This window comes from Miscanthus floridulus, chromosome 8 (assembly GCF_019320115.1).
Source record: "Miscanthus floridulus cultivar M001 chromosome 8, ASM1932011v1, whole genome shotgun sequence".
Taxonomy (NCBI): Eukaryota; Viridiplantae; Streptophyta; class Magnoliopsida; order Poales; family Poaceae; genus Miscanthus; species Miscanthus floridulus.
Genome location: NC_089587.1, coordinates 91882434 through 91894455, shown reverse-complemented (window position 1 = coordinate 91894455; position 12022 = coordinate 91882434). Strand labels below are relative to the sequence as shown.

The following is a 12022-nucleotide window of genomic DNA, read 5'->3' as shown; positions in this document are numbered from 1 at the left end:
CGGGTGCCGCCGAGACGCGTGGGCCGGACGAAACCCTAGTATATATGTCTATAAAGGTGGGGAAGTTGTAGTGATATCTCGCACCGCGCTCGCTCACAGATCTCGCCAATCTCAGATACTCTGCGAGCTGCTGCCTGCTGGGCTTAGATATATGGTATGGTATAGCTCCTAGATTCTACGTTATATATCTCAGCCTTCCTGATACACTGTTTGAGTTAATTATGGCTAATGCGGTGCGGACGCGTGCCTCTCAATTACCTGCCCAGATGATGCTCACAGCATTAACGTCCTCATGCCGGTTTCCTCTGCCGTCCGATTGGCCACCTCCTGCACCCGCAACCCTCCACCTCCAGCACCGTTCGTGTGCCGGGGTCGTCCCCGGCCCTTCCGGTAATCCGGTCCTCCTGCGGCGGAGCCATCGGAGCCTCCGTCTGCTGCGGCCGGCCGTGCAATCGAGCCAGTCGCAGGCTGCTGTCGTCGTTAACAAGGAGACCGGAGATACTATGGTTGCCGAGGCCGCTGCTGGCGCTGACGTACCCGCCTGCGTGTGGGGTGACTTCTTTGTGACTTACACCCCTCCTCCATCGCAGGTATATATATACTACTCCTATATGAACAGACGTTGTTTGCATGGTGTGATAGATCCAGCGTCTCTCCGGTAGTCCCGTCCCTCCTCTCTCTCTCTCTCTCATGGCGTGGTCCGGTGCAGTAACTAAACAAGTTGTAGTGTGGGGTGGAGGCTGGCGGGCATGAATTTTCATAGTCGACCCATAACCCTAAAGAATGTTGCGTCGAAATGACCTAACTTTTTAGAGGCAGCCTTCCTAAGAGAATCGCATCTAAAAATCAATTTTCAGTGACGAGGAGTGACAATTGAGCCTACAACAACTGCCTCTGTAAATAAAACCCATTGTCTCTTTAAATTGTTTTTTTATAATGTACAGTAAGTAAGTCTTTAGTACTTAAAGTCGGCAATTATCACTGAAATTTGATTCAGTACGTACGTTGGGTGCAAAATGATATTTCAAACAAGGATATACTATTATTATTATTATTATTGGCATTCATATAATATTGTGTTTATTTGATAGCATATATATCCAAATATTAAAGTTAGATCATCGATTGTTTATAATACGTATATGTGTGTGAGTACAAAAGCAGAGGTCTGAAGAGTGGATGAGAGAGAGGGCAGATGAGCTCAAGGGGCAAGTGCGCCGGATGTTTGTGACCGGCAAAGACATGAGCATAGCTGACATGCTGAGTCTGGTGGACACGCTTGAACGCCTTGGCATAGACAACCATTTCCATGAGGAGATTGACATGGCTTTAAGCCGTATCCACAGTGAAGAGCAGGATTATTTTGACGGCTCCAGCGATCTGCATGTTGTTGCGCTCAGGTTTTGTATCCTTAGACAACATGGCTTCTGGGTATCAGCAGGTATTGCTAACTCGCCAGTTGACATATTTCATGTTTTTGTTTGGTACCATATGTAAGTAATCAAAACTAGGGATTCTAGCGTATGCTAAACTTGATGAGTTCACTTTTAAAATATACGTGCAACTAGATTTGACATGCATCTCCCAACTTGATGATTTTACTAGCTAAAATCTAAGTAAAACTTTTAAAACTTTGACAGGCAATACCTTCTCAAAAGTTTAATTCAGAAACATAAAAAATCATACTTTGACATTTGTCTTGAATGTACCTTGGTAATTCTCATGAAACTTTTAGAATTTATTATAACTAGTCCATCAATCCAAGCTCTTGCACAGGCTAAAATTCTAGGAGATATAAGTATTAGGTACTGTTTAGTAATCCCTTCCTTCCAAATTATAAGATGTGTTGGTTTTTCTAGATTTTTTTTACTATATATGTATCTAGACAGTATATCTAAGTGTATAGTAAAAGCTATGCATTTAGAAAACTCAAAACGTCTTATAATTTGAAATAGAGGGAGTACATCTGACTAATAAAGAATTACTTATATTAAATTATATGTTTTCTCTTTGTTTATTTTCTAATGTAATAGACGTAATAGATCGTCCGTAGTCTATATCTAGTTATCATAAACTTATTAATTACTATTTTTTCAACGAACTAATCTATATTATTTTATCTATATTCACATTTTCTCTTTACATAGAACCTCTGTATATTTTAAATATGCAATTACTTTGAAACCTTACCATTAATTATGGTGGCTCTTGTTGCATCATGTATTTTATGAAGTCATGAATCTAAATTTTGATTTTTAAATTTTATTCTTATCGATTGCTACGGATTTTTTTCTCTCCTCAAGTTAAGTTGGAACTCTTGTTCTTATTGTATCTTTCATTAACTCTCATTTTTGCACTTTTTTAAAATAAGGATTTTAGGTCATAGAGTATATTCTTAAGTACTACAATACCATAAGCCATTATTTGAAAAACATGCACAATGTTGCTTAAGATAAGTCATTGAGCATGAAGTGAAATCTTGGATAGGGGTAGCAGTGCAAACATCAAGACAATTTTAGTACTTAAACCTTATAATGATTGACTTTTTACTCTAAAGTATTCTTAAAGGGCCAAAAAAAAAATATAGCCACAAGTGGTCTCCCACACTTCTCAAGATGACTGAATTTTTCTATCAAGGAATTATATCTGCAGTTATGATTATACTATCAATATAGACATGTCATGTGTTTTAGTTAAAATACATAAATATATCTAAAGTAACAATCTATATAAATTATATATTATGGTTACTAATATGCATGGTTTTAAATTATTTATTAATGTCATTAGCATATGAATTGTTAAGAAAATATTTTTTATGTGATGAAACATAACATATGTATCTTATTGCTCATGCATGTTGACATGAGGTATATATTTACTTTAACCAAATCTTACTATACAAATATTGATGGAGGTGGGGTATGTAGGAACATATATATGCTCCATTTGTTATCTAAACATTTTTTTGTAATCGAAGATGTTAATAATTTAGATGTAGATTTGACGGAGTATTTGTTTTTTCTGACAATGAGATGAAAATTGAGTTATGTAAGTTATCGATCATAATAAGAGGACGTCGGTAATTAAATGCAAATTTAGGTCTACTGTAGATCATGTTTCTTGATGACATATGTGCGTAATATAAATTAGAGTCATGAGTTTGTTTATATTGTTCGATACAATAGCAGAAGTAGGGAATTATTTAGAAACTACAATAGATGTAATAGCTATTATTATTATCAACCGTGATTAGGTTATACCCAATTGATGGTAAGATGTTTCTAATTTTTATAATAATTTCTAGGATCTATCTTTTGTTTGGCTATCAAGTCTTGTGAAAATTAACATGCAGACTCCAGTGGGAACCTCTAGTTTGAATTTCTAGTATTCTTCTATTTTATGTGTACATTGCATAGATTTTTTTTGTTTATTTTTTATAATGGCTAAGGTACATACAAATATAAAGGTAATATATTATATTATCTTTCACATCGACATATATAGATAGGTTAAATGCAAACTTAGAATATTACTTTGCATTATCTTTCATAGTGATAATGGTGGATAATTTATAAAATCAATAGAAGGTATTTTAAATCATCTTTCATAAGGTAGATGTGGGTAATTTAAATACATAGTTGGAGGATCATTTTAAATTATCTTTCATAATGACAAAGCTTGTAATTTAGATGCATTGCTAGGGGTTATTTTAAATTATGTTTCATAATGGCCAAGATGGATAATTTAGGTGCAAATTTAGGGGGTTATTTTGAATTATTTTTCATAACAGTAGATGTGGATACTTTTATATACAAATATAGGAGGTTATTTTGAATTATCGTTTGTAATGGTAGATGTGGATAATTTAGATGCAAAATTAGGCGGTTACTTTATGTATTTTTCACAATGGCAGTGGTCGGTAATTTTTTTAATAAACTACAATAGGTCTATTGGCTATTATCGGTGATGATGATTATAGTCTGCCAAATCAAAGGCCGGATGTTTCTGATTATTGTGAGAATTTCTAGGATTTATCTTTTTTTCCCTAGCGTGTCAGGTGAGAATTAACACGGTGCCTTCATTGTGGCCTCTAATTAGTAATAGTAAGATAAGATTGTACTTTATATAAATTATCAAAGTTACATCATCTTAAAGACTATGATGAAACCTCAAAAGCATCAAGTATTTTTGACGAGAAGCTATATGACCTTCTAATGAATTTATATGCATAATGTACAGATGTGTTTGACAAATTCAGAGATGCCACAGGCAATTTTAGCATGGATTTAGCAACCGATACCAGGGGACTACTTAGCCTGTACAACGCAGCTCATATGGCAGTTCCTGAAGAGGTGGCCCTAGATGATGCCATAGCCTTTGCGAGGCGGCACCTCGAGGCTGCAAAAGACAAGCTCAGGCGGTCACCGATGGTGGAGCAGGTATCCCGCGCCCTCGGTTCTTGCGACGGCTGGAGGCCATGCACTACATCACTGAGTACGAGCAAGAAGAGGCGCACAACACTACAATTCTCGAGTTGGCGAGGATGGATTTTAATATCGTCAGGTCTCTCTACATCAAGGAGCTCAAGAACCTCTCCTTGTGAGTACTCCTACACATGTACACATCCCAATGCAACGATGATTCTTGTGCCCTTAAGTCATCTAATCGTTTGTTTTCTTAGCTGACAATATGTTAATATGACTAATTTCATCACAAGGTGGGGGAGGGATCTCTACAACGATTTGAAGCTTACCTATGCTCGGAATCGCATCGTTGAAACACATTTTTGGACTAGTGGAGTGTTCCCCAAAGAGGAGAACTCTCGTGCACGAATCATACTCGCCAAGGTGTTTGTAGTTTTTACCCCAGTGGATGACACATATGATACTCACGCCACCTTGGAGCACTGCCAGATATTCACCGAAGCTATAGAAAGGCATGATAATTTTGCTTATTTTCTCGTTAATATATCTACTACACGGGATATAAACTGTCACTTATTTTCCTCTTTTTGCGTGCACACACACCTTAATTAATTATATTACACTAGACCATCAATCTGTGCTTCAGCATAGCCTAGAATCTTATGTTACATGTATACTGCAAGTTTCATGAATATACATAAAATTAATCAAAAAATACCATCTTTACTCTATGTCTTTATTCATATCCGAAACAATATCCGTTTGTATATTCTATAACCTCTATCCGGTTTTGATAAATGTTACCAATTAGTTTTTATGCGTTTCCATCCTTCACATTGCACCTCCGTGGGTTTTAATATATATTTAGTTGAAATCTTAGTAAGTTATATTAGTTCTTATTGCATTCATCTTTGTGACATCATGAATTTAGATTTCGGCTTTCAGCTTTTCATCTTATTAGTTGTTGCATTTTTTTATATCCACGTGTTAATTTCAAACACAAATAATTATTGTCTCTTCTATACAAATTTTCATTCTAAGTTCGAGACTCCACTCTTAGTTACTACACCTCAGCACTAAAGATGACCAATTTCCTCTATCAAATAATTAAGTCTTCATTAGTATTGTTTCATTTTCATAGAGCTTTAATCTAATTTGAAATAAGTTGTAAGTGTCACTATTCTGCGTTTTCTTAAAGGGACATTTTTTAAGAGATCAATAAATTATAAATATATACTTATTGTTAATTTATATAGTATAGTATACATGGTGACACTAAACATTTATGTTTACTTTCAATTCAATAGTGGTATAATTGGCTAATTTAGAAATATATATAGTCTACTTTATGGTTATTTAATTCCTTTCTAGAACGACTTATAGTCATAATTTAAACATAGATTTATAGGATATTTTCATTCATGTTTTATATTGGTATCTAAATATGGATTTTAAGGAAATTTAGTTTACTTTTTATTCCTGCAAAATTTGTGTTTGTAATTTAGATACAATTTAAGATATTCCTTTATATTATCTTTCATAAGGATAGATCTATGTAATTTACAAGCAAATTTAGTGATTGCTTTGTGTTATCTTTTATAATGGCAAATGTGAATAATTATTTAGTTGCAAATTTAGTGGTAACTTTACATTATCTTTCATATTGGTAGAGATGGGTAATTTAGATACAAATTTACGAGTTAGTTTTTAATATCTTTGATAGAGTAAAATGCACCAACATGCCCTAAACTTGGCAGAGGCTATCATCTAGGTCTCGAAACTCCTAAAAGGCGCATCCAGGTCGCACTTGGCACATAGTACGTCTCAAGTCCAAACGGATCTAGACTAGACCCGTTTGCTGATGAGGCGGTCCACGCTGGCACCAACGATGCTAGACTAGCTCCTAAACTTGGCAAAGTGTGTCATCTAGGTTCCTAAACCTTCAAAATGCACATCCGCATACATGAACTGGCCCACGCTACACCACAGGTCTGGTATCCGTATTTGTCTTAGTGTCAATATGGATATTCGTATCTGTATTCGATTTTAATCTGGATACAAAGTGGAGTATCCGTATTCGATTTCTATAATTTTTCTCTATCTGATTCTATATTCATATTCTAAACAAATGTCAAATACCCAACATTATCCATATCCGTAAATAATAAAGTACCCTTGAAAGTTAAAGTACCCTTTAAAGTCATCTAAAACTTAAATCTATGACTAATTAGTAATGTAAATAATATCAACTTTAATAAAATAAAAATGCATCATTTAAACTATAATAATGATATTATTAATGATATATAAAGGTTAATTTTAATATGGATAATCATATTAATTTTATGTACTTTAATTTTTCATATAAATTGGTGAAATTATTTTTATATATTTAAACTATTTATTGATAAATATTATTTATACTTTTATTGATTTTTGATATATTTAGTTATTAAAATGTTTATTATATATGTTATTTTTATATTCTAAACTATGTATGTTGATGTGCATTTTAAAAGTTTAGGGACCTAGATGACACACTCTTTCAAGTCGTTTAGGGGCTGGTGTGACATCGCTAGTGCCAGCATGGACTACCACGTTAGCAAATGGGTCTAGTCTGGACCCGTTTGGACCTATGACGTACCATGTGCTAAGTTTAAGGACTTAGACGTGCATTTTAGGAGTTCGAAGGCCTAGATGACACCCTTTGCCGCTGGTGCATTTTACTCTCTTTGATAATGACATAGGTGGATAATTTAGATGCAAATTTAGGTTTTACTTTATGTATGTTTCATAATTGCAATTGTAGGATAGGTAATTTTTAATTAGAAAACATAATGTAGCCAACGGTTATTATTGGCAACGGTGGTTAGAGTCTATACAATTATATGCAGATATTTTTAACTACTGTGATGATATATTTTATTTGGATTTATTTTTTCCTATTACATCTCGTGAGGATTAACATAAGAATGTTTATGTTATTATTCTGCAGATGGGATGAGAGTATGGTTCCTATTCTACCAGAATACTTGCACATGTTGTACATCAAAATACTGAGGAATATCAAAGAAATTGAGGATATTTTGGAACCATGGGAGAAGAACCGCATGGCTGATGTTCAAAAATCGGTACTCCTATTTGTTATCTGATGTCCATCACAATGAGTAGTTAATTAATACATTTACGAAGAAAAACTTGAGTACCCACAATTTTTGGTCCATGACTTTCTGTAGTGAGTTGCTGGCTTGATGCCATTAATGTGTATACGTGAACCGCACGTGTACATATATAAGGGGCACCGAGATAATCTCTGAGGCCCGTTTAGATCCTTGGAATTAAATTTATTTTAAGAATCATAATTTAGACATATATTCATTAAGATAATATGGTTGTATATGGATTATATTTGTATATTATTGTTGGCTATACATGGAAGATACTTATGTGTTCCATTTCTATTATAGGAGAGCGAGTTGAAGAGCGTGTTATAAGTTGCAAATTAGAAACATAGTATGGTGATCTATAGAATCAATTTTCAGCTCTCACCCTATGAATTTAAGATAAGCTAATATGTGAACTTTGGAAAGTGGTGGAATGTCAAAGTCCAAGCCAAATAACATAATTTGTTAAATAGATTTCAATTCCTCCAAATAAAGGGATCCAAAAGGCCCCTAATATATTTTTTCGAAACACACACAGATGCATATGCTCGCACACATACACGCAAACTCATCTTTAGAACGCATGTACATTCATCCTACTCCTATAAACACTAAGATCTATATGACTATGTTGGTATAGATCTTATGATTGATGAAATCACCATATATTCTCGTTGTTGATGAACACATCATAGCTTTGTTTGCTAACCGAGCATATAGATCAACGTGTTTGGTTCTTGTGATAGAACCTGACTTGACACGGCTTATTTTTCTGGATTTATTCCAGGATTTAAATAATTTGAAAAATATATAAAATAAATTTTAAAAATATGAGCATCTCCACGCGGCTTTAACTCCCTCCGCTCCTGCATACTGTTACTAGTCACGTGTGAGAGTGATGTACGTAGGTCATGGGAGCTATGGGCATTTGAAAATTTAATTTGTTTACTTTGCCTACTATATGTCTTTTTTCTTAATCTAAAAAAGCTATCTTTTTATTATGATGATCACGTAATCACGCATTCCTTTAACTGCGCAGATCAAACTGCTGACCAAAAATTTCCTTATGGAAGCTGAATGGTTTAGCAAAAACTACACTCCAAGCTTCAAAGAGCATATAGGTCTGTCCGTTAAATCAACGGGCTTGCCGACGCTGCTCCACGTGGCGCTCATGGCCGCGGGCCAACTGGCAACCAAGGAAGCATTCGACTGGGCACTCGACGTACCTGATATGGTGAAAGCAATGGCAGAGACCGGTCGCTTCCTCAATGACATTTGTTCTTATTACGAGGTACTTCATATTCATATCCTTTCGTTCAAAAAAAGAAATAATAAGGCATTGCATCCGATTCAAAAAGTACCTGCAATTCTGCATTGCTATTGCGTTCTTTTTATGGGAAGGGGGAGAGAGACCTGCCGGCTATTGACTTGTTTAATTTGCCACTTCTCCTATATCTCAGGTGACTGATTTTCTTTCTTGTTTTTCAGGCAACATGCAATTTTACTATTGTTTAGCTATAAAAAAATTATAATTTGTCTCTTGTAAGTTGTCCTTTTAGATGTATACTAGTTACTTGTGTAAGATTGTTGTCTGAAAATTATAAAAAATTTAGACAGCTGAAATATAGCAACTCCCTTAATTTTTTGTGCAATTTCTTGAGCAAGCCACTGCCGCCACAAAACTTGATGTCATCAACAATGAGTTTGGCACATCAAAAACAAATTCATTACTTCTGTTCATCAGACCTGCTTTAGCTAGACAACAAACATTTAACCTTACAACTAGATATGAAAAAAATGCTTCATTGTAGGAAAATGACAATTAAAGCAAAAAGTAGCAGCTCGAGAGGGTCAAGTACGTGTACAACACTTGGGGAACAAGAATTTAGTGAAGAACTTACTAGGCATGTAGGCATGCAGGGCTTTGAGTTTGGTGCGACCACAGGGATTCATTCAACTAGTTTCTTTAAAATGTTAAAAACCAAAATAATATCAGTTCAATGATTTTTAGAAACCAGTTTCTTTTTTTGCTCCCTGCTACTAAAAAGCGATACAGTTCAGTCAGCTGAAGATTAGAAAGGCCTCACCTATTGTTCGAGCAATAAAACTTTAGGAGTGGAATACCAATCCACATAGATGTACTTACATCAAATTCTTATACATTGCATCAATACTTAAACACTCATGAAAGTACTTTAAAAGTTAACGTCGCTTTTGTAAGAATAGCAGCGTTTCAGAATTTTGATTTACTTCCTTCCTCTATTTCAAATTATAACTTTGTGCTAAGTCAAACTTCTCTAACTTCAACAAAATCTATAATAAAAAAAGTTACCAACATTTACAATATCAAATTACTCCCTCCGTTCATAAAAGAATACAATTATGGTATCTGTGCCGATCAATTGAGCTCAAATTTGACCAAGTTTATAGTAAATAGTATTAGCATTTATATCTCTAAATAAATTTATTATGAAAATATATTCTATAACTAATCTCATGGTACTTATTTTGTATAAAAATACTTGTACTTTTTATATAAATTTAGTTAAAGTTCATACTGTTTGACTCCTCGAAATCCGAGAATTATATTCTTTTTGTGGACGGAGGTAGTAGTTTCATTCAATCAACCATGCAGTATGTCCTGAGAGTGAACTTATTTTAGTAGTGTAGATGCCAATATATATTTCTATAAAGTTAGTTAGTTAAAATTAGAGAAGTTTGATTTAAACAAAATCAAAGTGACTTATAATTTGAAATGGATGGAGCATTGCTTATATGAGATCACATTGACATGCATGCATTTATTTGTCCACAGCCAAGGAATAGCAAGAAAGATGTAGCCAGCTCTTTGGAGTGCTACATGAAGGAACATGGCATGACACCTGACGATGCAACGGCGGCATTTAAAACTATGGTGGAGCACGCGTGGAGGAGGATCAACCAGGCATATATGGAGTTGGACCGCGGAATACTACCAGCGGCTCAGGTAGTGGTGAACATGGCAAGGATGAACGAGATGCTCTACCTTCATGGCAGGGATGCCTTCACCTATGGTGACACCCTCAAGGAGACTGTTGTCTCCCTGCTGCTGAAGGACGTCCCTTTTTAGAAAATGAAATATATTAATATCCTAGCTTCTGCATCGACCAATGCATATAGCTGTTGCTTATTACAACACAAGCACTACAATCCACGCAATCTCAAACATAAAGTTTTGATCTAAAGAAAAAAAAAATAGAGAAGTTTCCAAACTCGACATCTAGAGAGCAATTCTATTACTAAATCTCCAACCATGTCTAGCAAATACTTCCATCGCGGTTGTCTCAATATTCCTGCATCCCATCGTTATCATTTGGCGAACCTCCTCCTTCTGTAGTAGGGACCAGGACCTGGTCTAGTAGGTCCCCCTAGAGATAACCTGCAAATAAGATGGTGTTGCGGCCTTGTCAAAAATTATATTATTCCGGGTTAACCATATCGCCCAACAAATTGCACTTGCACCCACAAGAATCTTAGATTTCAGCTTCCTATTAATCCCGTCTAACCAGCCCATAAATAAATTGTGAACGCTAGTTGGAGGTATTACATTAAAGAAAATATGAACAATTCGCCACACGAATTTAGCAAAATGACAGTCGAAGAATAGATGTTGTATAGACTTGTCAGAAGAGCAGAAACAACACTTTCTATCTCCTTGCCACTGCCGTCATGCTAAATTATCCTTTGTTAAGATTACTCCCTTATATAAATACCACAAAAATACTTTAATTTTGAGAGGTAGTTTCAGTTTCCATATTAAAGTGTTATAAGGCATAGCTTCAACTCCTAAAATGGCTTTGTACATGGATTTGACTGAAAACAATCCATTCTGATGTAGCCCCCACACGAAACGATCCCTCTGGTTTGTTAACTGTACATCTGCAACCATGGCGACCACCTCGTGTCATGCTTGTAAATTAACACCTACCAGAGATCTCCTGAAAGCCACATTTAACGATATCGTAGACAACACCATTCTTATAGATGCGCTTTTCTTCCTAACAATATTATATAATGCGGGAAAGAGAGATTTTAAAGGATGCGGTCTTATCCACGAGTCCTCCCAAAATCGCACTTTAGACCCGTCGCCTAGATCAAACTTTCCCAATGATAGGAACTCCTCCTCGACCTTCATAAGGCCAGCCTAAAACTAGGAGTCCCCAGGCATGTATTGAACCTGTGTCAAAGTTTTGTTTCTTAAATACTTGTTCCTAAGCAATTGTTGCCAGATCCCATCTCCTTTCAGCAACCTAAAAGGCCATTTGCTTAGGAAACACCTGTTGTATATGTCTAAGTTTAGGACTCCCAACCCCCCTTGATCTTTTGGCGTACAAACTACCTCCCACTTAATCAATCTATATATTTTCTTATGTTCGTCGTTCTACCAAAAAA

At 35.3% G+C, this 12022-nt stretch overlaps 1 pseudogene; it reads left to right on the top strand.

Annotated features, from left to right (window-relative positions):
- Positions 1-266: 266 nt before the first annotated feature.
- On the top strand, positions 267-10700 carry LOC136469579 (eudesmanediol synthase-like; annotated as a pseudogene).
- The last annotated feature ends 1322 nt before the right edge of the window (positions 10701-12022 follow it).